This window comes from Lipotes vexillifer, unplaced genomic scaffold (assembly GCF_000442215.2).
Source record: "Lipotes vexillifer unplaced genomic scaffold, Lipotes_vexillifer_v1.1 scaffold1114, whole genome shotgun sequence".
Taxonomy (NCBI): domain Eukaryota; kingdom Metazoa; phylum Chordata; class Mammalia; order Artiodactyla; family Lipotidae; genus Lipotes; species Lipotes vexillifer.
Window position 1 is genome coordinate 2970556 of NW_006779031.1, and position 14011 is coordinate 2984566.

Below are 14011 nucleotides of genomic sequence, written 5' to 3' on the forward strand. Positions count from 1 at the left end.
TGGTACAGCATGAATCCATTTGTAAGGATGTAGATGTACCAAGAAAGGAAAACGCAGTGACTAAAACACATTTTCACAGTAAGTTTAAGATCGCAATTTGGTCTTTTTTTCCTCTTTAGATACTTTAAGACAAAGCTATATTTCATACCATGCATGCCCTTATTTTCCAAGTTTTATGCTGAAAGACAAAAGAGTATCAGGCTTATCTGGGGGCAGGGCTGGATGTTTCTTTCCTTTAGCTATTAATGGTACCAACTCTCCACTGCCTGCAATTTTAGGCTGTCAGGCTCTGTGTGTGAAAGGAGGAGCTTGGAGAAGAGAAAGGGTCCCATTGTGAAGAAGAATGGCCAAGCCCATGGAGGTGGCTTTGACTCATTCCCTTCCCATTTTCCTCCCTTCAACTTCCTTTCCATTTCCCGGCCACTCAACACCTCTCTTCAACTGATTTTCTCCAACCCAAATAGAAGACTGATTTATCCCGTAAGTAATGCTTTTGAGCTGAGGACCCTCAGGGGTTCATCTTCTTCCTTCCATTAACCAAGCTTATGTCACTTTAAAGAGTGAAAATAGCGTAACACTCTCTAGTATCCAAACTGCAGATTAAAACCACACAAAGGGCCTTAATGATGTCAGACAAGCGACATCGTCCATCAAGAGAAAAAAAATCATGCCTTGAAAAAAGAAAGATGTGCTCCAATCCTTATTTACATTAAAGATAAAAGCAGTTCTGCCCTCAGTTTCTTCATACCTGATTTAATAAGATTCCATTTAATCCGAATTCTTAGTGCAATGACAGATTATCAGGGATCCAGGAGTCACCTTCATAACCCCCTACAGTATACTTGGTGTAGTTTAGAAACTGCCAGCTTCTTATTCATTCATATAATATGGAGTATGATAGCATCTCATGACAACAGTTGGGAAAGACTAGCTGGGGTTCCGTGTTATTGTGTGAGATCTATTTGTATAAGAATTTATTACCATAAAAATAAACTTCCTTCAATAATGACCCTATAGAAAGAGCAGCCTCAAGAGCTCTGGCAGGGGTTCCAAACCTGAATTAAAATGGACTATTTTGCATAGGGGGAATTAGACCCACGTTACTGAAAAGTGATTTAATTATGTCTGACATTATCAAAATGACTACTGGAAGAATTAAAAGTGATTAGCTATGGAGTACAAGCGATGCCTATTTGCTTCTCGAAGTGAACTAGAACTTTAAAAAATGTAATTGGCTAAAAGCAGATTAAAATAATCTAGGACTAATAGCTATTTTATGTATGTATATATGGGTGAGTATCTGTGTCTGGAGGTTTACTGGGTATTTTTGTTATGGTGGTGTTCTAAGTATGACATACACTAAAACAGCACTTCTTAGACATTAAAAAAACACTAATTCATTTCAACTTAAAAATAAATCTTTGTTTGGCTCCTATTATGAACAATGCTGATAGTACTAGGTTGTACAGGGCAAAAGTAGCTAGCTTTTAGTTTCAGAATCTAAAAAAATGTTGATCTAAACAATAAAGCCACAGACTAGTAATAGCCTCACGCCCTTAGCAAAATTATGCCTGTTAGACTAATCAGATGCCCTTTTGTGACCTAGGGCTCAGCCTGTTAGGTCAAGTGTCTATTGTGGCCATCATCTAGCCTGGATGTCTCCCAGCTCTTGATTTGGTTTGTGAGGTCACCTCATGTCAGCTGGGAAAATAGGTTCTAAGCCCCCTTCTTTGTTGGCTGCCCTATGAACTCCTCAAGGACACAAACCGCTGCTATTTACTCTGGAGTTCCTTCCAGAGCACAGCATAATGCCCAGCACCCAGTAGTCACACAGTGTATGTATGTGGAGTTGAAAGAGAGCTTCTAAATCAAGAGGAGTTTACCAGTGAGCCTGGGGTGGAGGGAGAGCATGCGTAGTGGCAGTCTGTCTTCCTCAGTGACCCAGAGGCTAGAATAGAGGGCTCACCTCTGTTCTCTCGAGTCACCAGGCTGGATGGATGAGGCAACGGGCAAGTATTCACATCTGTGTAGAGTTCCCTCTCCTTGCATCTGGGCTGGGGCTGGAACCTGATTTAACTAATAAAATGCAGCAGAGATGACACTGTACCAGTTCTGGGTCTTACAATCTGGCAGTTTTTGGTCTTGTGCTCTTAGGAGCTTTGAGCCACCATGTCAAAAGCCCAGCTACCCTGCTGCAGAAAACATGCAGAGTCCCCATAGAGAGAGAGAAGCTCTCCGACTACGTGGAGAGCGGGGGTCTCAGCCATCCTGACGTGTGAGCTGTGCCTAGTCCCTAGCTGCCCCAACAGCTGAATGCAGCCACACAGGAGGCCCCTGTCAAGAACAGCAGAAGAGCTACCTACCCAGATGAGCCCAGCCCAAACTGAAAAATCCGGAGCAAATAAAGTGGGCATTGCTGTAAGCCACTAAATTTTGAGGTACTTTGTTAACATAGCGATAGGTGACCGAAACATTTCACAAACAATATTGGGAAGACTGGCCTGTGTACAGTTGGAACCCTCTGATTTATTATTATTATTTTTAAAAATATTGATTTATTTATTTAGGCTGGGCCGGGTTTTAGTTGCAGCATGCGGGATCTAGTTTCCTGACCAGAGACTGAACCTGGGCCCCCTGCATTGGGAGCCTGGAGTCTTACCCATTGGACCACCAGGGAAGTCCCCAGTTGGAACCCTTTTAGAGTAGATTGTGACTTTCCATCTCCAGGTAAGGCTGAAAAATGAATCCAAAAAAGAGGAATTTAGTTTCATTAGTTCTAAGGGACAAACTTCCTTAGGGTAGAGAGGAGGGAAGCTGCAGGGTAAGGTGAGGATGCACAAAGTGGGCTCAGGTGTTTGGAGTCTTGTGTCACCATCAAAGGATATTTACAAAGACCTTGGGACTTTCCTGGTGGTCCAGTGGTTAAGACTCCACGCTTCCATTGCAGGGGGCCCGGGTTTGATCCCTGGTTAGGGGACTAAGATCCCGCATGCCGTGTGGTGTGGCCAAAAGTAAAAATGAAATAAAAGCAAGCAGCACAATGTATTTTTATTTTTAAGTTTAGATCTTAAAAAAAAAAAAAGAGTTAAACCTGCAATGTAAAGGCTGAGGTGGGGAGGCGCGAGCAGGTGTGTGTGTGTGTGTGTGTGTGTGTGTGTGTGTGTGTGTGTGTGTGTTAACGTGACAGAAAATTAACATTTATAGAGCACTTGCTAGGTGTCAAACATTGTGCTATTTTCAATCCATTACCTCATTTAAACTTTACAGCCATACTATGAGGTAGGCATTTAAAAACTTAGACTCATAGACCATGTGATAATTCGCAACTGTGCACCAATCACCCAGCTCAAGAAATAAAACAGCAGAAATATAGTTAAAGCCCCCTGCGTACTCCTCTGGTTGGTGGACATTTTCTCTCCAGTTTTTTGCCATTACAATGCTGTAGTGGACAACTTTGTACATGTCTTCCTGTAAATATCAAGAAGTGGGATTCCTAGAACATGTGGTATGAATATCTGTTACTACACATTGCTAGAACAGTCTTCCTATTTACAATCCCCTTTGTAATATATGAAAGGATCTATTTCTCTGTCTTCTTGCAGTATTTTACATTGCCAGACTCTAATATTTTTGCCAATTGGATTGTGTGTAATAATGTATCTTTTGTGTTCTTAATTTTTGTTCCATGGTAACTAGGGAGAGTTAATGTAGTGTCATGTGTTTATTCACCATTCAGGTTTCCTCTTCTGTGAACTGCTTCATCATATACTTGGCCATTTTTCTTTTGGGTTGTTAGTTTTCTGTTAATTGATTTTAAGGGGCTCTTTATATATTCTAGATACTAATCTTTGTTAGTTCTATGTATTGGTATGTAGAACATAAACACGTTTGTTTATTCTGTTTTACAGATGAGGAAATAGAGGCTCAGAAAGGGAAAGTGAGTTTGTTTATCTTATACAGCTAGTGATTAGCAAAGCTAGGATTTTAGTCCAGGTCTGACTACATTTGAACATAAAATGCAGTAGCTGGATTCCATCCACCTACATTTAGTCTTGACTAGTAAGAAGCCTTTGAAATACATGCTTCTGAGATCATCAAAATTGTTCCTCTTAGAATCTCTTAATCTTGGAAGATTCAACTTAATATCTTCAAATAAGATAAGAGAAATTCAAACATCTTTTATTCTCAAGTCCATACAACTCCTTGGATTTGCTTGTATTTTTCATAATTCTTAAATGCAACTCACACATCTATACACTAATAACATAACCACACACAATTAGACATTTCCTATCACCAAAGAACAGAACCCAGAGGATTATTGATACCATTAAAAAGTAGTTAATACTGAAATGATCAGTTTACATAAAGAATGTTTATGGGACTTCCCTGGTGCTCCAGTGGCTAAGACTCCACTCTCCCAAAGCTGGGGGCCCGGGTTCGATCCCTGGTCAGGGAACTAGATCCCACATGCTGCAACTAAGAGTTCACAGGCTGCAACTAAAAGATCCTGCGTGATGCAATGAAGATCCCGCATGCCGCAACTAAGACTTGGTGCGGCCAAGTAAATAAATAACTATTTTTAAAAAAGAATGTTTACGTTGTAGCATAGCTGATCCAATTGATTGTGCTAGTAAAGTCAGATGAAAAAAAATCCCCATAAAAGCCAGAATCCATTGAATACTTTAAACTGTGGATTTAAGGCAAATGTAATAGCTGAAAAAACAAAACAGCAACAATAAAAGAAGTGTCTGGCTTGCAGTATATGGGATTTTGGAAGAAGAGTTTTTCCCAAGGAACAATTGGTTTGGTTTGTAATAATAATAATAATAATAAAATAAAACTGAAAGTAAGTAATGAGAGATCAAATTTTAGAAGATATGCTGAAAGAAATTGGTTCAAGGATGTTCATTCATTCATTTATTCTGTTTCCTTTTCAACAAATACTTATTGAGGGCCTACTGTGGCCTAGATGCCATCTCTGCCCTCCTGGAGCTTAGTAGTAAGGAGGAATACTCATTAAATAACTGATTCTGTAGTCATATATGCTATGAAAGAGAAGTATGGAATACATCGATGAGGTGGAAAAGGAATGTCTTGCAGGAGAATTAAGTGTCTGATGTCAGTTTGGCCCAGTGGGTGGAAAATTCATAAGAGGGAGATGGAAAGCAAAGAGTTACTAAATAGGGGGAGAGAGAATGAGGACGTGACGGCTCTCTAAGCTACCGAGTCAGTGAAGTATAAAAGCAGTCAGGAAAAGAGACTGAAACGGTGATTATAGATTTGCTTACCTCCCTTACTGTAAGAGACGTATTAATTACTGAAGAAGCCAAAAAGGTCACTAAAGAAGAAAGAGAGGCTTCTAGGAGGTGGCAATCACAGAGCTAAAACAGGCAAGAACAGAACAATTAGCAGCAGCCTGTAAAAGGATGGACCAGATGCAGACAGGAGGAAGGAGCACCAGCTTTCTTAGGAGGGCTCTGGGGAAGCAGGGAGCGGACTCAGGCAGGTCACCTTGCGTGTGGCAGTACAAAAAGGTGAAGGCTGGTTTTGGCCAGAAAAGAGAAGGAGCCTTAGCATGCATGGGGCCCACCACTAAATGGAAAAGAGGAGCACAGACTCATATATGTGTTTAACAGAGGAGTCACAAATGCTCCCCAGGAGGAGAAACTAAGAGGCCCTAGGACAATGAAGTGTGCATTTGACTTGAGCCCGAATAAACTCGCCAAGTTTCTTGACTCACAGGAGGCACAGCTTTCTCATTTTCGTGCCAAAGGACCATCTCCTAGGATATGGAGACCATCTGTGTCAAGGAGCAAAGCCCTTAAAGATGATTTCAATGCAAAATGTGGCGTGACGGGGGCCATATTGTCCGACACTGTCCAACCCCTTTCGTATTTCAACAAGTTAAGCACAAAGGAAGTAAAAAACTGCCAGCAACAATGAACCAGAATTCCCAGACAGCTCCAGGGGAGAGGAAGAAGGCTTTGACAGAATTAAGACAAGTCAGCATGGATGTGCACAAAGGTATCTAAAATCACTAAGTATGGGGTTTGCAACGAGCAAAGAAAGATGGCCGGCTCTGTGAGAAACCACGGCCATGGGCCCCATGCTGGCCTAGCTCCTTGCCACCAAGAAGCACAGTGGGAAGGAGAAGAGACTGCCTTCCCTGCTCACACACAGGCTACCAGTCTGCACGAGCCCCCGTCCTGCAAGCCTCCGCACTTGCCCAAATTAATTCTGTTCAGGTCTTGTCAGTTTCCAGTGGTTGCTCAGCTGGACATGATGATACCAAATTTTTTTTCCAGTTTTATTGAGAAATAATTGACATACATCACTGTATAAGTTTAAGGTATACAGCATCAAATTCTGGATAAACAAACTCTTGCTTTTCATGCTGAAAATACTTAGAGTTGAAAAGAATACGTCTGAGGCTTGCTTCAAAATAATCCAAGATTGAGGTGGAGAGAGTGAGTGAGGGTACAGATGAAACAAGGTTGGCTATGAGTTCATCACTGCTGCAGCGGAGAAGGGCATATGGAACTTCATTACACTCCTCACTCCTTTTTTATATGTTGGAAATTTTCCATTAAAAAAGAAAAGAAAAGAAAAAAGAAAACTCTTGTCAGCTCACCTGTCTTTATGTCAAGGACTTTCCTGATTGCTTCACACCCTTTCCTTTCTCCCCAAGGAGTACTACTGCCTCTATTTTCTCCTTTGTTGTCTTTTCATTCAACAAGCATCTCCAGGCATTTTTTTTTCCTTTTTTTTTTTTTTTTTTTTTTTGCGGTACGTGGGCCTCTCACTGCTGTGGCCTCTCCCACTGCAGAGCACAGGCTCCGGACGCGCAGGCTCAGCGGCCACGGCTCACGGGCCCAGCCGCTCCACGGCATGCGGGATCTTCCCGGACCAGGGCACGAACCCATGTCCCCTGCACCGGCAGGCGGACCCTCAACCACTGCGCCACCAGGGAAGCCCCAGACATATATTTGCGGGAGACACTATGCTGGGCCCCGAGGGCCAGGCAGATGGATGAATTTGAGTTCTTAGTTCACAATCTCTTGGGGGAGACAGATGGAGCTTAGATAGTGTGGCCAGGCAGGGTGGGAGAAAGGCTGGCACCAGAGGAGAGAGGGATAACAGTTCTGGTTTGTGCCCTTTGAAACAAATTTCTGGAAGAAGTGATATTTGAGCTGATCCCCTAAAAGAAGAGTATGATTGTGTCTGGTGTATATCTGGGTGCAAGCCTGCCTCTAACAAGAGTTACCTGGGACACATGAGCAGACTGGCCAATAAAATATATTCTGTCTTCCTATCCTGACACACATACCTTTATAATAATCGGAAAGGCTGGGTTGGAACTTAAAACTCTTGTACTCCTTGGAATTCTGGGCTGGAACATGGCCACGTGGGGAGAATCAGTCCCCTGGCCTACAGCTTGTCACTTCTCTCTTCCTACCCTGGATTCTGGTTCTCATCACAGGGGGCTTCCTACACATGCAAGTATACACCTCAGCTCTCAGATCCAGAATTCCTCAAAAGCCCCACAAAGAGCCAACCCTTGATCACTCCTCAGACCTAGGGGTGTCATACTAGTAGCATCATCATGCACTTGGAGAGGATGGACACAAGGACGAGTCCCCCTCAGGCTCCAGAAGTGAGTTTGGAGTCACTGGGCAGGAAAATCTGGGGTCCAAAGATCCCTGTGTTTGCTCTAAAAGCAGGGTGGAGGGAGGCCCAGCTCTGGGTGGACACTTTCACTGGGCCCCACAGATTCCTTGTCTCATGGGAGGGACACAGCTAGAGGACCACCAGAGCATGGTACTGTAAAGTATCAAACTGAGGATGGGGCCCCCCTTGCCACTCTCTTTGTGGTTTCAGATAGGTAACAAATTTTTTAACCCTTTGTTTTTTAATTTTAACCATGGGGTTGACAATAGGGCCTAACTTATTGGGCTGGATTGAGAATTACTTGAGATGATGCATGTATAGCACCTGGCATGTTGTAATTGGCTCAGTGAATGAAAATGTAGCCAGCTTGATTTTCCTCCCTCTGAATTAACTGAACAGACTGGTTGCTTTTGTGGGGTAGCGAGTGAGAAAGACGTAGAAAGAACCTCCAAGAATCTTGTAAATACTTTAATGAGCAAATCTTATGTGTATAAACAAGAGTCACTTGTCATAAAAGCATTAATTTTGTGTGTGCTGAGGTAAAGTGTACCACTGATGGAAAGAAGGGTCGGGTAAAAGCCCAGCCACAGAGAATCAAGATGGAAGAAGAATCATTTCCCTTCTCATCAGGGAACAAGAGTACATTTCTTGCCACTTTCTACCTTTAGTGGCAGCAGTTTGCCTACAACAATTTCACACGAATAATGTGCTAATCACAATTAATTAGTGACCACTTATTACAGGAGAGGATGCAGTGAGTGATTGGAAGGGTTACCACCCCAAGTCTGAGGTAGTGAAGCTACATTTCCATTCACATTATTCTATAGTTAGCTGGGTAGGGGCAGTTTGCCAGTGGGGTTGAGTGCAGGCTCTGGAGCTAGGTGTCCTGGGCTCATGTCCCAACTTAGTCACTTACCAACTGTGTGACTACAGACAAGTGTCTCAACTGCTTTGTTTCCATAACATGGGAATGATAGTAGTAGTAATAATAATAATACCTACTTCATAGGGTTGTTGTGGGAATTAAGTTAATATATATAAGGTGTTTAGAATGGACACACTGTAAGCCCTATATAAATACGATTTTCATATCATTATAATAAATCCTGATAGGAATTTTTCTACGCCCTCAACCACCACCCACTAACACCTCATTCAGAATTAGTGGGGCTTAACTCTACTTAGAAAGTTTTATTATTAATAATAATAGTGATAATAGTCAATATCTATTGAATTTTTGTTATATGTGAGGCGCTGCTCTAAGTTTTTTACTAAAAGCATCAGCTCATTTATTCCTCACATCAATCCCTGAGGAAGGTACTATTATCACCCACATTTGATAGATGAGGAAACTGAAGATCAAAGAGGGGAAGTAACTTGATCAGGGTCACAGAGGTCATTACTGATGAAGCCAAATTTCAAACCAATGGTCTGCTGAGTGCAAAACTGTGTCTGCTGAGCTGCTTGAACAGAAAGTTTACTATTCTTCTAGTGCCAATGATGGGGATAGAGATAAGTTGCTGAGAACAAACCCACTACTTCAGTTAGACCCACGGTGGTGCTTTCAAAAGAGGAGCTCAGAGAATGGACTCCTTATACCTGTGTAGCGAAAAGGACAGGCAGATGTCAGGAGGCGGCTCTTCCCACTTAGGAGTGATAGCTGACTGCCTTGCAGAACCCCAGCACAGGTACTAGGAGGTGAAGGTGGTAGGGATCATGCAGTGCAGTGAAGGCCTGTCTCAGTCCATTCGGGCTGCTATAACAAAAACACCATAGACTGGGTGCTTAAATAGCAGATATATTTCTCACAGATCTGGAAGCTGGAAGTCCAAAATCAAGGCACTGGCATATCCGGCACCTGGTGAGGGCCCACTTCCTCGTTCATAGAGGGTTATCTTCTTGCTGTATCCTCACATGGTGGAAGCGGAGAGAGAGTTCTCTGGGGTCTCTTTTACAAGGACACTAATCCCATTCATGAGGGCTCTGCCCTCATGACCTAATCACCACCCAAAGGCACCACCTCCAAGTACCATCAACTTGGGGGTTAGGATTTCAACATCTGAAGTTTGGGAGACGCACAAGCATTCAGTCCACATAACAGGTTCCTTACTGCTACAGTATGTGGTTGAGATCACCCAGTGATGAGTGCAGCATCAGGTGTAGGCTGTGGTTAGCGGTCTCATTCCTTTTCAACCACTCGGATATTTGGGAGCAAGAAGGATAATTTTATCCAGTAAATTGGCTGGCCAGCATGGGTCTTCTTCCTTGGACAGATCTCCATTTGCCTTTCCTTCTGTGGAAATGTATCCAGTGGGTAATTGGCAAGGGACGGGTTCAAATGTCCCTTGTACCCAGCAGGGTTACTAGAAGGGGGTCCTCATGGAAGAGTGGGATTGAATGCCAGGTGCTTAAGGGGAGTAGCTATCTGGGACTTTCTCCAGTGGAAACTGACATCTTATCATCCAAGAGAACCATAGATGGCTTGGGCTGGAGGGAAACTTGGAGATGTTGAAATGAAACTCCATTTATGCACGAAAAAAACTGAGAAACGGGAGGCCCCAAGAGGGGGAGTAACTCTTGTAAAAGGTCACACAGCATATGCTTCCCTTTTCTTCAGTTTGCCATGGTGAGTTTCTTCCTATTTACATCTACTACAGTGTGCCCTGGGACAAACTCCTTCTGGCATATTTATCAGCTATACACGTTTGCACAATGAGATATTTTCTTTCATTTAAAACTAATGTTGCCCTACCAGTTGAAATTGAAGTCCCCAAAAGGATCATTTCCTCACTAGGATAATTTTGCTACAACCTTTTCATTAATCCAATCATAAATTCAGTAATGCTATTTGGCAGCTTACTGAAGCCTTCAGGAGCCACAGGGGACTGGATGCATTGTCTGTTTTTATGACCAGAAGGAAAAGAAACAAACCACAGGCTAAATAAGCTCAATTTAAAAACTGGTTTTGTTCCATATAATGTAGGAAACTCATTATTCATTCATTCATTCATTCATTCATTCATCCAACAAATAAATGTGTATTAGAGCACCTACTGGGTACAGGGCACTGCACTAGGATTATTGGGGCTACAGAGATGAATCATTCATTGGGCAAACACTGACTGCCCATTTCTTTTAATGGCTTACAGCCTCGTAAGACAAACAACTTATAAACCAATCTTCCTAATGCAGGAAGCAAGGAAGTAAGGGTCATAAAAGATGTATAAACAAAGTTCAGAGGAGGAAAGAGTCAAATCTAATGAGACCAGGGAAATCTTAGTGGAGGAGATGATATTTGACTGGACCTTGAGTGTAGGTAGGATTTGGACCTGCACAGACGGTCTTGAAGGACATTCAGGGTGGGGGACATGTGGTGTTCAGAAGTATTGGGAGACATACACTGTTAGAGCTTTTCAAACCAGGTTTGCTGGAGCTGCTTCGGAGGGTACTGCAGGGAAGAAGGAAGGTCAAATTGGAGGAATCCCTAGGATACCTACTGCAGTTTCAACCAAAATACCTCTGCTTTAATCTATTTTCTACATTAGGGTTCCATGTAAGATCTTATTTGGGGGAAAAGTATCAGTGTTCCACTGATGAAAACAGAACTTGAAAACAGTTGGACCAGAGCACAGATAAATTGATTGGCAAGGAAAAGTGAGGCATAAAACTAGAAAAGTTAGGCTGGGGCCTAAGCAAGGAAGACCTTGAATATAGGCCTAGGGATGTGGGCCTTGTTGTGTAAGTAGTGATAATGAACCCCTGGGGAATTTGAATCGGAGTGAAAGGATGAGATTCATGACTGTAAGCGCAGAGTAGATTGGAGTGGGCAAGGCAGGCAGGAAGGGCGTTTCCTTAGTTGTTAGAGTAGCCTGGATCCCTACCTTCTCAGTGCTGCTGTGTACCAGGCACTGTCCTGGGTACTGGGGCTACAGTAGAGAACCAACCACAAAAATCCTTCGCCTCACAGAACTGATATTCTAGTAGGAGGAGGCGGAAATAAACAAATGAAGAGATGATACATCAAGTGGTGGTGAGTGCTGAGATACAAAGGGACCGAGAGTGATGGGGTTCCTATTTCAGATAGATTGGTCAGGGAAGGCCTCTCTGAAGCAGTGACATTTGAATGAAGACTTGATTTGAGTTATGGGGCTATATGGGGGAATTGTCATTTAGGCTTTGGAAGCAGCAAGTTTCCTGAGGTAAGTGTGTTAAAGGACCAGCAAAGAGGTGGGTGGAGCTGAGTGAGCAAAGGAGAAAGTGTTAAAAGATAAGGATGGAAAGGTAATAAGTACCAGAACATAGAGGGCCTTAGATGTCATGCCAGGGATTTGGATTTTATTTGGAGTGTGTTGAGAAGCCACTGGAGGATTTCGAGCATATGAGTGACTCAAACAGTTTGAAAGCAATCACTCTGGCTGCTCTGTGGAGCACAGACTCAGGCAGGCAAGGGTAACTTGTTAGGTAGCAATACATACCTGAAACAGTGTGTGTGTGTGTGTGTGTGTGTGTGTGTGTGTGTGTGTGTGTGTGACTGTTTCCAAGTGCTCACTTCTGATCCACTGGACTATTGGTCTGCTTTGGGGGTCAATACCACACTGTTCTGATCACCCTGGCTTTGTTGTATGCCTTAATAACTGGCAGCGTGGCACTGAAGTTTTCAAATTTAATACACAACATTGGCATAGCCTATTTGCAGCATTATATCAAAGCTGGATGATATTTTAGCGAAGATAAGAGTATTTTGTGCAGATATATTTAGGAATCATATAAACCATCATTTTGCTCTTTAATAATAAGAGCCTTCCCGGTTAAATGGGTTATTTAGGGTCTTCTACAATGTAGCCTCCAACCGCTCGCCTGGCCTTATCTCCTCTTCTTAGCTATTTGTGCAGTAAGCACGTCCTACATTTCAGGCAAACCAGAGTCCCCTGAATATTGTCTGCACTTTTCTGCTTTCATGCATTTCTTTGCTTAGGCTGCTGCTTCTCCCGGATACAGGCTCCACCCCCTTGTCAGAGCTACATGTGGAAATTCTACTCATTCTACAAGGCTCGCCTCAAATATCACTTTGGCCGGGAAGGTTTTCCCGATGTCCCTAACAGGTTATGATCTCTCCCTGCCCTGAATCTTGATGCCATTTGCTTGGCATTTTCTTTCTGTCCCTTAACTTCCTGGACCTTGTCCAAATCATTTGTATACCTGCCCATGCAGTTTTGAGAGCAGACCTTGGCCCTTACTCTTTTCAGTCTCCCTGAAAACAGTGCATACAGCAGGGGCTTGGTAATTGCCTGATGAACTGAATTTGGTGGAACAACTTGGTGGTTCTATTTACTCCCGATCATGTTCCTTATTCCCAGGCAGAATGAGATCTGCTTTCAGGATGCAGCAGAAACCAAGTTGCTTCAAAATGGTAGGTATAGATTCTGCCATGGGTCCCCTGTTCCCTTTTTCTTTCTTTTTTTATTTTTTTAACATCTTTATTGGAGTATAATTGCTTTACAATGGTGTGTTAGTTTCTGCTTTATAACAAACTGAATCAGTTATACATATACATATGTTCCCATATCTCTTCCCCCTTGCGTCTCCTTCCCTCCCACCTTCCCTATCCCACCCCTCTAGGTGGTCACAAAGCACTGAGCTCATCTCCCTGTGCTATGTGGCTGCTTCCCACTAGCTACCTATTTTACGTTTGGTAGTGTATATATGTCCATGCCACTCTCTCGCTCTGTCACAGCTTACCCTTCCCCCTCCCCATATCCTCAAGTCCATTCTCTAGTAGGTCTGTGTCTTTATTCCTGTCTTACCCCTAGGTTTTTTATGACAATTTTTTTCCCTTAAATTCCATATATATGTGTTAGCGCTGTGAGGCGCATGCTCCGGATGCGCAAGCTCAGCGGCCATGGCTCAAGGGCCCAGCCGCTTCGTGGCACGTGGGATCTTCCCGGACCAGGGCACGAACCCGTGTCCCCTGCAGTGGCAGGCGGACTCTCAACCACTGCGCCACCAGGGAAGCCCTACCCCTAGGTTTTTCATGACATTTTTTCCCTTAAATTCCATATATATGTGTTAGCATACAGTATTTGTCTTTCTCTTTCTGACTTACTTCACTCTGTATGACAGACTCTAGGTCTATCCACCTCATTACAAATAGCTCAATTTCGTTTCTTTTTATGGCTGAGTAATATTCCATTGTATATATGTGCCACATCTTCTTTATCCATTCATCCGACGACGGGCACTTAGGTTGTTTCCATCTCCGGGCTATTGTAAATAGAGCTGCAATGAACATTGTGGTACATGACTCTTTTTGAATTATGGTTTTCTCAGGGTATATGCCCAG